Source organism: Tursiops truncatus, chromosome 2 (genome assembly GCF_011762595.2).
Source record: "Tursiops truncatus isolate mTurTru1 chromosome 2, mTurTru1.mat.Y, whole genome shotgun sequence".
NCBI lineage: Eukaryota > Metazoa > Chordata > Mammalia > Artiodactyla > Delphinidae > Tursiops > Tursiops truncatus.
Genome location: NC_047035.1, coordinates 100,827,200 through 100,840,592, shown reverse-complemented (window position 1 = coordinate 100,840,592; position 13,393 = coordinate 100,827,200). Strand labels below are relative to the sequence as shown.

General features: G+C 42.1%; 1 protein-coding gene across 1 annotated transcript in view; it reads left to right on the top strand.

The window, feature by feature from the left end:
• Positions 1 to 386: 386 nt before the first annotated feature.
• ALDH1A2 (aldehyde dehydrogenase 1 family member A2) overlaps positions 387 to 13,393 on the top strand; it is a 342,743-nt gene continuing 329,736 nt past the window's right edge. Inside the window, exons 1-2 of the mRNA XM_073801066.1 lie at positions 387 to 728; positions 9,673 to 9,797. The gene's annotated coding sequence lies outside the window, so the exon portion shown is untranslated. The remainder of the gene's footprint in view (positions 729 to 9,672; positions 9,798 to 13,393) is intronic.

The following is a 13,393-nucleotide window of genomic DNA, read 5'->3' as shown; positions in this document are numbered from 1 at the left end:
ATGATAACTGCTGAGGCTACAGAGTGTTGGCAAAGAGCTTGATGTTGATTATCCAGGGGAGGTGCAACTATCAAAGAAGAGGCAGGGGACTATAAAGATTAGCAGGGGGCTTCCCTGGTGGCGCAGTGGTTGAGAGTCCACCTGCTGATGCAGGGGACATGGGTTCGTGCCCCGGTCCGGGAAGATCCCACATGCCACAGAGCGGCTGGGCCTGTGAGCCATGGCTGCTGAGCCTGCGCGTCTGGAGCCTGTGCTCCTCAACGGGAGAGGCCACAACAGTGAGAGGCCCGCGTGCTGAAAAAAAAAAAAAAAAAAAAAAAAAGATTAGCAGAAAATAGACTATACTATAGGTAGGTGCACCAATGACCCATTCCCCACTTCTTTCTTGCTCATCTTGATTGAAGGAAGGTAATCTGCCATGACCCAACTAAAGAATCATATTTGCTTTCAGTCAGTTATGATGTTCCTCTCTCCCCTTGCTAGGTATTTGATTTTGCAGCCTCCAGTGTAGCAGGAGTGGTCATCTGATGTCGTTCTGGCCAAGAAGGTGGAAGGAGAAGGCTGCTGGAAGCTCTGAGGAAAGCTTTGGCTCTGCTGATGAAAAGTCCAGGTGTAGCTGGTGTCAATCCCTCTCTAGTCATCCTTCCATGAACATGGCCAGGATGCCCATGGTGGCATCTTCTCATCATGAGGCAAAGGGCAAGAATGGAACAGAGATGTGACCGCAGGTGGGTTGTGTGCAGCTGTGTGTGATGATTTGGATACACTGGGTTGGAACAGTGAAGACAGAGGGTGTGTTGCAGGTGTGCAGTCAGGGGCCTGCTGTGGTCCACATTCTCCTCGAGCTGAAATTCCTTGGCCCACAGCCACCTTCTCTGAGATGGAGCCCTTGGCTGGTCTTTGCACAGGAGAAACCACTGCTTGGGTTACAGGGAGATTGCCTGATTCCAGAACAACCAGGCCCCACACCGGCCTTAACAGAGCCTGCTATGAAAAAGTGGCCTCAATAAATAGATTTTCTCTCTTGGAAATCTGAACTGAATGTTCAAAACGAATTTGCTACTTGGGAGTAGAAGAGATGTGAGGAGGTGGCCAAGTCCCATTCATGTCTGGGTACTAGTAGATCTAGAGATGCCTTCATTCCTGGCTCCGTCAAGCCATGATGGCTCCTGTTCCTGGATATGTATGTGGGATGGTTGGTATTATACCAACTTGGCTAGGCTATACTACCCAGTTATTTAATCAAATTCTAGGGCTCCCCTTGTGGCGCAGTGGTTGAGAGTCCGCCTGCCGATGCAGGGGACACGGGTTCGTGCCCTGGTCCGGGAAGATCCCACATGCCACGGAGCGGCTGGGCCCATGAGCTGTGGCCGCTGGGGCTGTGCGTCCGGAGCCTGTGCTCCGCAACGGGAGAGGCCACAACAGTGAGAGGCCCGTGTACCGCAAAAAAAAAAAAAAAAAATTCTAAACTAGGTTTTGCTGTGGAGGTATTTTGTAGATGTAGTTAACATTTACAATCAGCTGAATTTAAGTTAAGGGGATTACCCCTCAATAATGTGGTTAGGTCTCATTCAATCGTTTGAAGACCTTCAAAGCAAAAGTTGAGTTTTCTCAGAGAAGAAATTCTGCTTCAAGACTGCAGCATCAACTCCTGCTTCTCTTGGTTCTCTTTCTCTAGAGAACCCTGACTGACACCCCATGAGAGTCTGCCTTCTTCAGCACTCCATGGCACTGCCACCAAAGAGCCCTTCTCTCTTTGTTCCTTAAAATCAAAAGAACCTACACAAAAACCTCAGTAGTGTTCACTACCTTTGTGAAATGGTGGCTCTTAGTAGTGGGAGACATAGTGATTCAGTCTACAGTAAATGCTTGGTGCACGCATGGATTCTCAGACTCTCAGAAAACCTTCAGTCTCCAGGAACTGGGAGGAACAGCCTTAGGTATAGGATTTCGTTAGCTGCCTTTGCCCTGCACAGCAGAATAGTAGGAAATAGATACATTGTTCAGGGAAGCAGTCCTATTCTTCCAGGATTACTTAGTGAAACTTGCTTAGCCTTGTATTTCCTTGTTAAGAAAATGAGCAGCTCAACCGATGGTAGAGCAGGCAGGGACTCTAGGATACAATATGTAGGTCTCCAAAGATACTCCCATTCTGAATTCTCCCTTATACCCCTGCCAACCATGGGAGGTGCTTCCTCCATTGGAGACACGCCTACTGCCCTTCCTGTCTGAACCTCAAACTCGTCCCTTTACTGTACTCTGCCCTGTAATTACCTGTGCTCACAGATCAGTCCTTTGCTGATCGTGGCTTATTCTCTTATTTTTATGCATGCCCAGGATGAAGGGAAAAATGATTACTGATGTCGGGCAGGCTGGGGGAAGAGAAATGGGGTATGGCATGGGATGCTGCTCTGCATGGGATCAAGCACTAGGCACTAGAATCCTTCTATAAGAGCGATAGAGGTAGATACTGAGGTGGTGGAAACAAGAGCCACAAGAAAAGGAGGGCCCAGGAAGACAAATTTCAGCTATTTAATTTTCCCCTTTGGCCTTAAAGAGGCCAGAGCATAGTTTTATGCTCAATTACAATAACCACATTGGTTGTAATGATTGTCATTTGGCTTTTTTTCTCATAGCTCTTATTAATCCTTTAAAAAATGCTTTATTAGTCATTTTAAGAAATAAATACATTGATAAACTTGCCATTTTGGAAGGGAATTATCACAGTCTGGAGTAGTAGGAAAGAGTCCAGTTTCGGAGTTGGTCTCATTTGTATTTGAATTCAGACTCTCATCGGCTGTGTGACATTGGTCAAGTTACTAAACCTCTCCGTTTCTTCATCCATAAAATTGTGGTAATAATGATACCTACCCTGCAGGCACTTTATTAGGACTCGTGGAGAGTATACGTGACGTGCTTCACACAGTGTCTGGGAGACCTGTCGCACTGCCTAGCACCCTGCTGTAATAGCTGAGGGGTAATGAGCCCTTACAATGCTGCAGGTAATACGCTAAGGACATTAGCTCATTTGACACAGAACCAGGTCCTGTTGGCCTCTATTCCCTCTGCCACTCTCCCCTGAGCCCCCTGTCCAGAGGCCTTTCTAAGGAAGCACAGCTGTGAGGGAAGCAGAATACAGGCCTAACCCTTCTCCTTAAAAACTGATGACCTGTCTGAGGCCTCACCTGGGCTTTACAGGGGCAGCCACAAGAAGCCTGGGTGTCTAGGGGATACAGCCAGGCTTAGTTGGTGATCCAGAGACGAGCTCAGGGAAAGCCCGGTCACCTCTCAGGGGAGTCCCACCTGAAGTGGATGAAGTTGGGTTATGGACCAGGGCCTACGGCTGGTCAAGCGTCCTCAGAAAGCTCAGCCCACTCCCCTGGCACCCTTCTAATTGCACGTGGAGTGGCTTCTGCCCATAACTTCTGAGAGTTGGGGATACTGTGAGTGAACAGAGCAGAGCTGCGGAGCCCTGCAAAGCACATGGCGGGGAACACCGAGGAGGGCATCCAGGCTCGGCCCTGCGGTGAAGTGTTTGGTTACCTCTTGGGAGGGATCCAGTGCAGTTGGAAGGACTCAGGCCAGAAGTGCTGAGTGGAAGGACTAAGTTGATGACACAAACTTGGGTCCAGAACCAGCCAGGGAGGGAGAGTTTTTGCCGTGTTGTCCAGAGAAGCCAGGTGCTTGGTTGCCAAGGAACATCTGTGTTGGAATTTTATATGCAGGGCCAACAAAGCCAAATTCCTTAAAAGCAGCTTCTTCCTGCCCAGATGGCTTCAGCAGCCTTGACAGAAGGGTGTGTGCGTGTGGAGGTGGGTGGCATTCTCAATCTGGGCCTCTCCTTCTTTTTTAGGACTTTGTCCCTTAGTGACTCTTCCCAAGTTAAATTGTACTTCATGCTTTTGTCAAGCACTTAAGTAGGAAGGAGAGAAGATGGGCTGTCAGTGAGGGAAAATGTGTTGGAGATCATTCAGGATCACTTAGGTGGCAGCATCCCACAGTGACTCTCACTCCCAAATATCCACACATAAGGAGTGATGGATACGTGAAATGCATAAATAATCCCCATGTCTAATTTAAGCCACAGCTGCCCTTCCCCCAGCCCTGACCCATTGCTACACAGTGCTAATCCAAGAGAGATTGGGTTTATTCAATGCCCACTCAGAAACCAGAGAGTCTGAATTGCCTAAGGACATACGGATGGTGACTAGTGAGATGATAACTCTCTTTCCTGCCCAATGTTCATTTTTCTGGGAAGTTGAGACCTGGTAAAGTGTTCTCACAGGTGAACAAAAGGAGAGAAGAAGATATCCAGGGTGGCAGCCCTGGGTAAGCCACAGGGGGTGGTTCTAATTAAAGATATTCACCAGAACTGTGGGGTGGGGGGGGGAGCCTTGACAAAATAAAGATGTTAGGACCCCACCCCAGACCAACTAAGTTAGAATCTCTTCTTGGGTGGTGCCAGGTATATTCTGAAAACACTCCCTGGGTATTTCTGATGGGCTGCTCAGATTAAGAACCATGGTGCTAGAGGAACAGTTTCCTGTGGATAATCTAATATGGGCCATATTTCTCAGGAAGCTAGTTTTTCACTGATTGCTTATCTTCTAACAGAGATAGCATGACAGTGAGGCTAGGAATATCTGTTCTGGAGCCCAAGTGCCTCCCACTTCTACCACATTCTTCGGGCAAATTAACCATTTTGCTCTTCAGTTTCCTCATCTGTAAAATGGAAATAATAATAGTGCCTACCACAGACCGTTGTTGTGAAAACTGAGGTATTTGGGCTGGCCAAAATGTTCGTTCGGGAACAAACTTTTTGGCCAACCTAATAATACATATCTTTACCTAGTGTTTTGCAAATGATAATAATCCTTACCCTGGATGGACATTAGCTATTATTATTAATACATTTGACATGATAGTTTCAAATGTAGGATAGAATTGTTATTTCTGGGAGCCTCTGAGACAGGTAGACTGGCATGCTATTTGTTTTTCTCCAACAGAAGTCCATTGGTTATCATCTTTGAAAATTCTTTTTAGCTAGAAAAGGAAGGCACATTCATGCAAATTGGTTCAGGTTCACAGGCGCAGAGTGATCCAGAAATTAGCCTTGGCTAAAAATAAACTAGCTTGATCATTTCTGTTTCCAGGAATAGCCAGAATAATTTTCCCATCCGAAACAACGGAAATATTGAATAAAGTATCTTTTAAAAATCTTTAAAAATGCATCTTTGAGCTGACATGAAGGTAAGAAATCCTCTCAGCTCCCAAACAAACTGAAACCAAGAGCTCTGAGAGGTAAATGAATACCAAAGCTTGCCTTCAGCCTTGAAGTTTCTGCCAGATGCCAATACCTTGGGCTACTGCCTTGGAGGTTGTATGGGGATGGAATATAGGAGTTTAAGTCCAGTGCTTGATCAAGGTGGGGTACATCATAGGAGATCCTTAAATAAAGCTGGAATCCCAAAAGATTACACATGTTTTATGGTGAACACAGAAAGAGAAGCAAGAAAACTGGCCTGTCTCAGTCCAGATAACCACTGTGGCTTGGCACAAACTGTCTCTTGCACTTGCAGTTCAAATTCATTTCACATGTGTGGCCCTAAATATCCAAGTCTGAAAATTGAACCTATTCTCAGTTTGGTAATACCTGACATGACCAGCTGAATAAACACAAATATATTCTGGAGGAATCCTGCTGCAACTCAGAATTTCCACAAATAATGCCCAAAGAGAATGAGCAGTTTACAGTAAAAAAAAAAATCTCAAAACATGCAAGGAAACAAAGTATTATGATTGAGAGAACCAGCAAAAAAGAAAAATAATAAAAACCAAACACATACTAGGAATGGGTCAGCAAGAGCATTAGATAGCAGATTTATTGAACACCACAAGTAAAGCAGCTATGTAAAATAAGAAGTCTTGAAAATTTGAGCAGGAAGCAAGTAGACTTGAAAATGAACCAACAAAACATAACTTCTAAAAATGAAAAATATAATAATTGAAATTAAGACCTTGATGGATGGAGTAATGAGAAAATTGGATACAGTTAGAAATAATAGAGATGGATGCAATGGCATTATCATGGATATAAATTTGAGAAGTTTAAAAATATGAATAAAAAGGAAAAAGAGTGGACAAAGTGAAAGATTTCAGTCAGATATAAGGAGGGGATTTAATTTTAACAACAAATGGCTGAGAATCTTCCGGAATTCTTAAAAAAGGCACTAATGTTTAACGAACCTGAAGGAGGTTAGATAAAAGGAAACATCCTCCTAGATACATCAGAATAAAGAAAAAGAGGTGATCTTAAAAGCAGCCAGAGAGGAAAGATGGATCTTCTACAAAAGAATGGCAACTAGTGTTAATGCTGGCTTCTATAATGGAAGTCAGAGGGCATAATGTGCTGAGAGAAAACAATTGTTAACAAAAATTTTATATCCAGACAAATGATTTTTCAAGAATGAGGGCAAAGATATTTGAAATATAAGAAATACATAAAACAGGTAATTATCTCCAGAAGGTCTCCACTAAATGAAATTCTATGTAATATACTTCGGCTAGGAGAAAAATGGTCTAAGAGACAAGATCTGAGATATACGAAGGAATGATGAACAAATATAAATATTATATGTAGATAAACCTAAATAAACCTTAACTATATAACATGATAAAAATGTCCTATTTTCAGGAAAGAAAATATTAGAAGAAAATACCACACAATATAAGCATTGGATTAGGTGGACAGATAATTGGAATTGAAGAAAAAATTGAGAAACTTGACTTTTTCAGGAGGGGGGTTAAAAATATTAATTTTAGAATTATTAAAAATGCATTTTATAATTTTTAGGGCAAACCACAGAAAAGATATGGACATGATAACTTCTAAACAAATAAAAGACAAATGATGAAATACAAGCAAAACCAATCTTAACTCACAAGAAGTGGGGTATGGGAGAAGAATAAAGTGAGACAAATATAAAACACATAGTAGGATATTAGAAGTAAATTCAAATATAATAGTAATTACTATAAATACAATAGGACTGAAGTCCTCGGTTAAAAGACAAAAATTGATAACCTGGATAAAGAAATACAATCTAGCATATGCTATTTACATGAGATGCTTTTTAAACATAAGGATATAGAAATATTGGAAGTTAAAGGATGGAAAAAGATACAATAAGCAAGTACTAATCAAAAGAAAGATGGAAAAATATATTAATATCAGAGAAAAACAGACTTTAAGCCAGGCAGTTTTATGAGCAATGAGTCACCACATAATGGTAAAATGCTTAATTTCCCCAAAATATATAATAATTCTAAACTTGTAAGACATAGTATATATGATATATATGAAATACCATTTATATTAGCAATAAAATATATTATATATATAATATATATTATATATATCATACAGCTTCAAATACATAAAGCAAACTTTAAATGACAGCACTACAATGGAAGCCAGACAAATCCATTGTGCTAATAGGAGATCTTAATACACTTCTCTCAGTAATTCATAGACTAAACAGATAAAAATCAGTAAGGATATAGAAGATTTAAAGAACACATCAATAAACAATAAAACGGACATATGGAGAACACTGCACCATGCAGCTGGAGATTATTGCTTCTTTTTAAGCACTCATGGAATTTCCTATGAATAAATTTAAATGTAATTAAGTTACAAATCAATAACAAAATATAATGAGAGAAAACCTTACATTTAGAAATGAAAAGTACACTTTAACTCACAGATCAAAGAAAATGTCTAATGGAAATTTACATACATAGAACTGAATATGATGTTTTAAAACTTCTGGAATGCAGTTAAAGCAAACTAGGAATAGAAGAGATATTTGTTAATCTGGAGAAGGACCTCTTAAAAACCTGCAGCAAACATCATTATTGGTAGTCAAAAGTTTAAGTTCAAGGGATAAGATAGAGATGCCCACTTCTAATATTCCTATTCAACAATGTGTAGGAGGTCATAGCTAGGGTAGTAAAACAAGAGAAAGAAATGAAAAGTCTAAAAATTGGAGAGGAAGAAACAAAACTGTCACTATTTGCAGATGTAGAAATTCTAAAATAATCTATATATGAATTAGGGTTAATAAGAGTTTAGCAAGATGTCTGCATATAAAGTTAATATAAAAATTAATTGCATCTCTATATACCAGAAGCAATTAGAAAATGTAATTTTACTTTTTTTTTTTTTTTTTTTTTGCGGTACTTCGGCCTCTCACTGCTGTGGCCTCTCCCGTTGCAGAGCACAGGCTCCGGATGCACAGGCTCAGCGGCCATGGCTCAGGGGCCCAGCCGCTCCGTGGCATGTGGGATCTTCCCAGACCAGGGCACAAACCCGTGTCCCCTGCATCGGCAGGCAGACTCTCAACCACTGCGCCACTAGGGAAGCCCAGAAAATGTGATTTTAAAAGATACCATTTATATTAGCAATAAAAAATGAAGTGCTTAGTAAATAAATTTCTAAAAGATGTTAATTCTTTATAAAGCTCAAAAACTTTACTGAAAGACTTTGGTCCTAAAACTATGCAGACATACACTATGTGTACCGTATTTTTCAATAGATAAACAATATTATATAGATGTAAATTTTTCCTTTTGTGATCTATAGATTTAGTGAAATTCCAGTAGGAGTTTTGCGTTTTTGTTTGTTTTTTGGTTGAACATGGCCAGAAGATTCTTAACTTTTTACGGAAAATGTAAAGGCCAAGGATAGTCAAAACAGTCCTGAAGAAGCAGCAGAAGGTGGTAGGCCTGTCCCTATTACAGATCAAAACTTCTATAAATAGTTGCAAATTCAACTATGCTCAACTTAAGAACTTTGTTATCAGAAGATACCTTTAAGATAGTGAACAGTTGATACAAATATATAGAGATTTGCAGTATATAACTACAAGGGCATATATATATATATATATATATATATATACACCCTTCTATATAACTACAGAATATATAACCATTCTTATGAAGCAATAAGAACAAATGACTCGATAAAATAGTGGGCAAAGGCATGAACAGGCATTTTACAGAAGAATACACATATGACTCAATCATGTGAAAAGATGCCCAATCTCATTATTTACCAGAGCATTACAAATTAAAACTACGGTGATAAACCATTTTACACTAACGAATTAGCAACAGCAACAAAGCTGATAATTTATCTTGTTGAGGTTGTGCAAGGAACTCATTAACTGCTACTGGGAATATAAATTGGTACAACCACTGGAAAACAGGGTCGCATCACCTAGTATTATCTAGTAAAGGTGAATGAACACCCATGCACTCTACAGCCCAGCAATTCCACTCCTATCTGAAGAAACTTACACACGTGTGCCAGGAGACATGCAAGAGTGTTCATAGCTGCATTGATCTTAATAGTTCCAAATTGGAAACAACCCAAATGCCCATCAACAGTAGAATGAATATATAAATTCTGGTATATTTGACTCAGTGTGTGAAGCAATAGGATACCGCAGTGACAGTGAATGCCCTACACATAGCTGCCCTCAAAAATATGAAGAAATCTTAAAAACAGAAAACTGAGGACAAGAAGCAAGTCACAGATCACCTCCTAACAGCATGACTGCATTGATATCAATGTCAAAAACAAAATTAATCAATCTATTTTTTTAGAGGCACATTCGCAGGTGATAAGAAAAGGCAAGAGAGAACCATTACGACAAAAATCAGGCTAGTAAGGTTAGCTTTGCACGGGAAGAAGAAGGAAATGATCTGGAGGAGGCACGTGGGATTTTAAGGTACGGTTAAGATTCTATTTCTATTTCTCAGTGGTGAATATGTTACCGACCCTTTGGAGTTGGGCCCCAAGTAGGGTTCTCCTGCCCGGTGTCTTTCGAGCCAATAGAATGACACCCAGGTTAGTTCAGAAGCAAAGGAAAGCTTTCTTCTTTGATCTAAAGATGGAGAGGGGCGAGCTCGTGCTCTACAGAACACGATCTCCCATGGAAGGCCGTGGGTGGGGCTGCTTTATAGGAATCTCTAGGGGCGGGGGGCGGGCGGGGGTGGAGTTCTCGAGGGCGGGCGCAGCTGTACCGCTCAGGGCTCAGGTCGCAGCCTCGGCAGCGTATCTGCGCACGCCCGCCGCCATCTTGAATCGAGGTGCCGTGCGGGGCGCTTCTGCGCACGGTCCCAGAGCTGAGGTGTCGGCGCAGTTTTTTCCCCGGAGGAGCTCTGGCCTGACGGGCCGGGTGCGAGGCCTCTGCATGCGGACCCCTGTGAGCAAGGGAAACCAGACTATGCGTCAAGGGAGAAAAAAGGTTAGACTTCATTATACTACCCGAATTTTATTTTTATTTCCTGAGAATTGTCAGTGGGTTTTGCTGGTGACAAATACACAGGTGTTCGTGTTGATAGTTTCTAAACTATATGTAAGCTTTTTATACCCTTCTGTTTGTATAATATAGCTTACCATTAAAGCAAGGCAAAAAAAGCTATTCGGCACATAAAATTGAGACCGTCAGCAGAACAAAAATTGTGGGGAGTATAAAAGGGAGAATAGCCAGGCGTCGTGTCTCCCACAAGGCAGCGCCACCTCCCCGGGTCCCCTTTGACACAGCCTGGCTCTGGCCTGAACCTCCTCACCCTGGCAAGGGAAAGGAAGGGGCCTTTCCCCTCTGTCTCCTTTTGTATTAATGAGATTGCAAGTCTGCGTCCACTGCTTTGTCCAAGGTCACACGGTTACTGAAGGTTCCCAGTGCACCGTTCATTTCACATGTTATTATGCAGTGTTTTATTTCATCCTTCCTGGGAGGGCCTCAAAGAAGAGAATATTAAAAGGCTACAATAATTAGCCTCACACTGCAACACCCTTGACTCCAGGCGAGCTCCTGTAGCAGAGGAGGGAGAGGTTTAGTTCTGCTCTTCTTGGATGGGTCTGAGATTCTGGCTGGAAAGTAGGAGAGAATTTCCTGAAGATGCCCAGTGGTGTCTGGGGTCGCTTTGGGTCACTGTTGTTCCCAGTGGTGCTTGAGTAGTAACTGTGGACTGCCAAGAGGCAAAGCATTAGATCTCATCTGTTCGCTGGGGTAGGTTGTGTGGGCAACCTGGAGTAGACTAGACAGATTTCCAGGGCTGTGGAATTACTCATTCCATCCTGAAAGTTTGACCTGTTTTTTGATGTCAGCCTCTGACCTGCAGAGAAGAGCTGCAGGGGAGCAAGCGAGTAGCAGGTGAGCAGGTGAGAGTTGGAGGGGAGCAGGTGATAGCTGTAGGTGAGCTGCAGTTGAGCAGGTGAGAGCTACAGGTGAATGGAGGCTCCTTTCACCAGAGTAGGGTGGGCCCCGAATCCAAGGAGCCTCCTTCCAGTACCCCAAGACTCTGTCCTCCTGTCTCTGCAGTCATTTTAAGAAAACCGTCTTGTAACCCTTTCTGAAAAGTAGTCCCTTTCTGTTAAAACATGTATAAAATAGTGGAAGGTATGAAATGTGACCTCAGCAGGCTTTGGTCATTGCTGAGGGGCATCAAGCTGGTTAATGATAAAGCTTCAGGACTGTTAGTTCTTCGTTGCCTGCTGGGGGGGGTAGGGTTGTGTGGACAGCTTTTCCTTAACTGCCATTCTGGTGAGCCACACCCAACCAAAGATTGCTTCTGCTCTCCTTTGATTGCTTATCAAGATGCTCATTTGAGAACCTGACAGTAATTTAAAGATCGGGAAGGTAGGAAGAGAAAGTTGTATGGTACCTACATTGTCCCCCGACAAAACCTTGTAGAGGTTGCTTGGGCCCTGTTGGATTCTTGGCCTCTGCCACCCAGTTAAGAGCTGCCACCTGGACATGCCATCAGTGCAGACACAGAACTGGGGACCCTGGTCCTCCCGCTGCACTCGCCTTGCGAAACCCATTGCTCTTGGCCTATGAACATTTCTTATTCCAGGTTTTTCTTTTTTGCTATTAGCAAGGGAAAGTGTCATCACAGCCTTAATAATAAACCAACCAACTTTAGAGGAGTGTCTGCGCTTTAGAGAAGACTTGTTTAACTTCAAAAGACAAAGGGAGAAGTGTACCCTTAAACACGGTTAAGGCAGTAAGTTCTATGTTTATGAATCTAAACGTATTACAGTGTATGATGGTCAGTATTATGTGTCAGTTAGGCTAGGCTACAGTTCCTAGTTATTCAGCCGAACACTAATGTAGATGTGGTTGTGAAGGTATTCTCTAGCTGTGATTGAAGTCCACAGTCAGTTTAATTTAAATAAGGAAGATTATCCTAGATAATCTGGGTGGGCTTGATTGAGTCAGTTGAAAAGTCTTAAGAGCAGAGCTGAGGATTCTCTGAAGTAGAAGAAATTCTGCCTGTATACAGCACCTCAGGCCCTGTCTCCAGCCTGCCCTTCCTGATGGTCTGCCCTGTTGATTTCACATGTGCTTAGTTATGGGTTGAATTGTGACCGCCCCAAAAATGCAGGAGTCCTCACCCTCAGTACCTGTTAATGTGACCTTTTTTCGGAAATAGGATCTTTGTAGATGATCAAGTTAAGATGAGGTCATTAGGGTGGACCCTAATCCAAAATGACTGTATCTTTATAAAGGGGGAAATTTGGACACAGGGAAAGACATGCATAGAGGAAAGACGACATGCAGAATCAGGGAGAACACAGTCACCTACACGTGAAGGAACGATATATGTATCCATCTCCACATCCTCCTGTGACTCTGTTTCTCTGTTAAAACACTAACTGATGCCCCAGATCAGAAGACGTACCACTTTTGGGTGGTATCCCTGGGTTTGATCCTGGAACAGAAAGAGAATATTAGTGGGAAAACTGGTGAAACCCAAATAAAGCCTGGAATTTAGTTCACGTACCACTGTTGGTTTCCCAAATGTACCCTGGAGGAGGAAGCTGTGTGATGGTATATGGGAACTCTGTACTATTTTTGCAGCTCTTCTGTAAATTAAGCATTATTCCAAAATAAAACGTTTACTTTAAAAAAGGCAACCTGGATCCAACACTTAACAGTTGTGCGACCTTGGGGGACATTTAATCTTTCAGGGCATCAGTCTTGTTTTTTGTAAAATGGGGGTTAAGTATACAACCTGCCCATAGGGTTGTTATAAGGATTAAATGAGTTAAAAACACACAGACTGCTTAGGAAAGTCCCTGGCACAAGGTAAGTGCTTAATAAAGTTTAGCTCTAATTATAATATTTTTGTTTTATTTTATACACAACTTGTTCTCCATGGCTACTTGCTCACTGTGTGGTAATCCCATAGACGAGTGTTTTCCTAAATTGAGTGTAGGCTTGTTATAAGACTACCCTACCCATTGGAGGGTAAGCAGAAAAAGTAGAACTTCTGTTTACTTGCTGTATTTTCATTCTTTTAAGTTTTCTATATC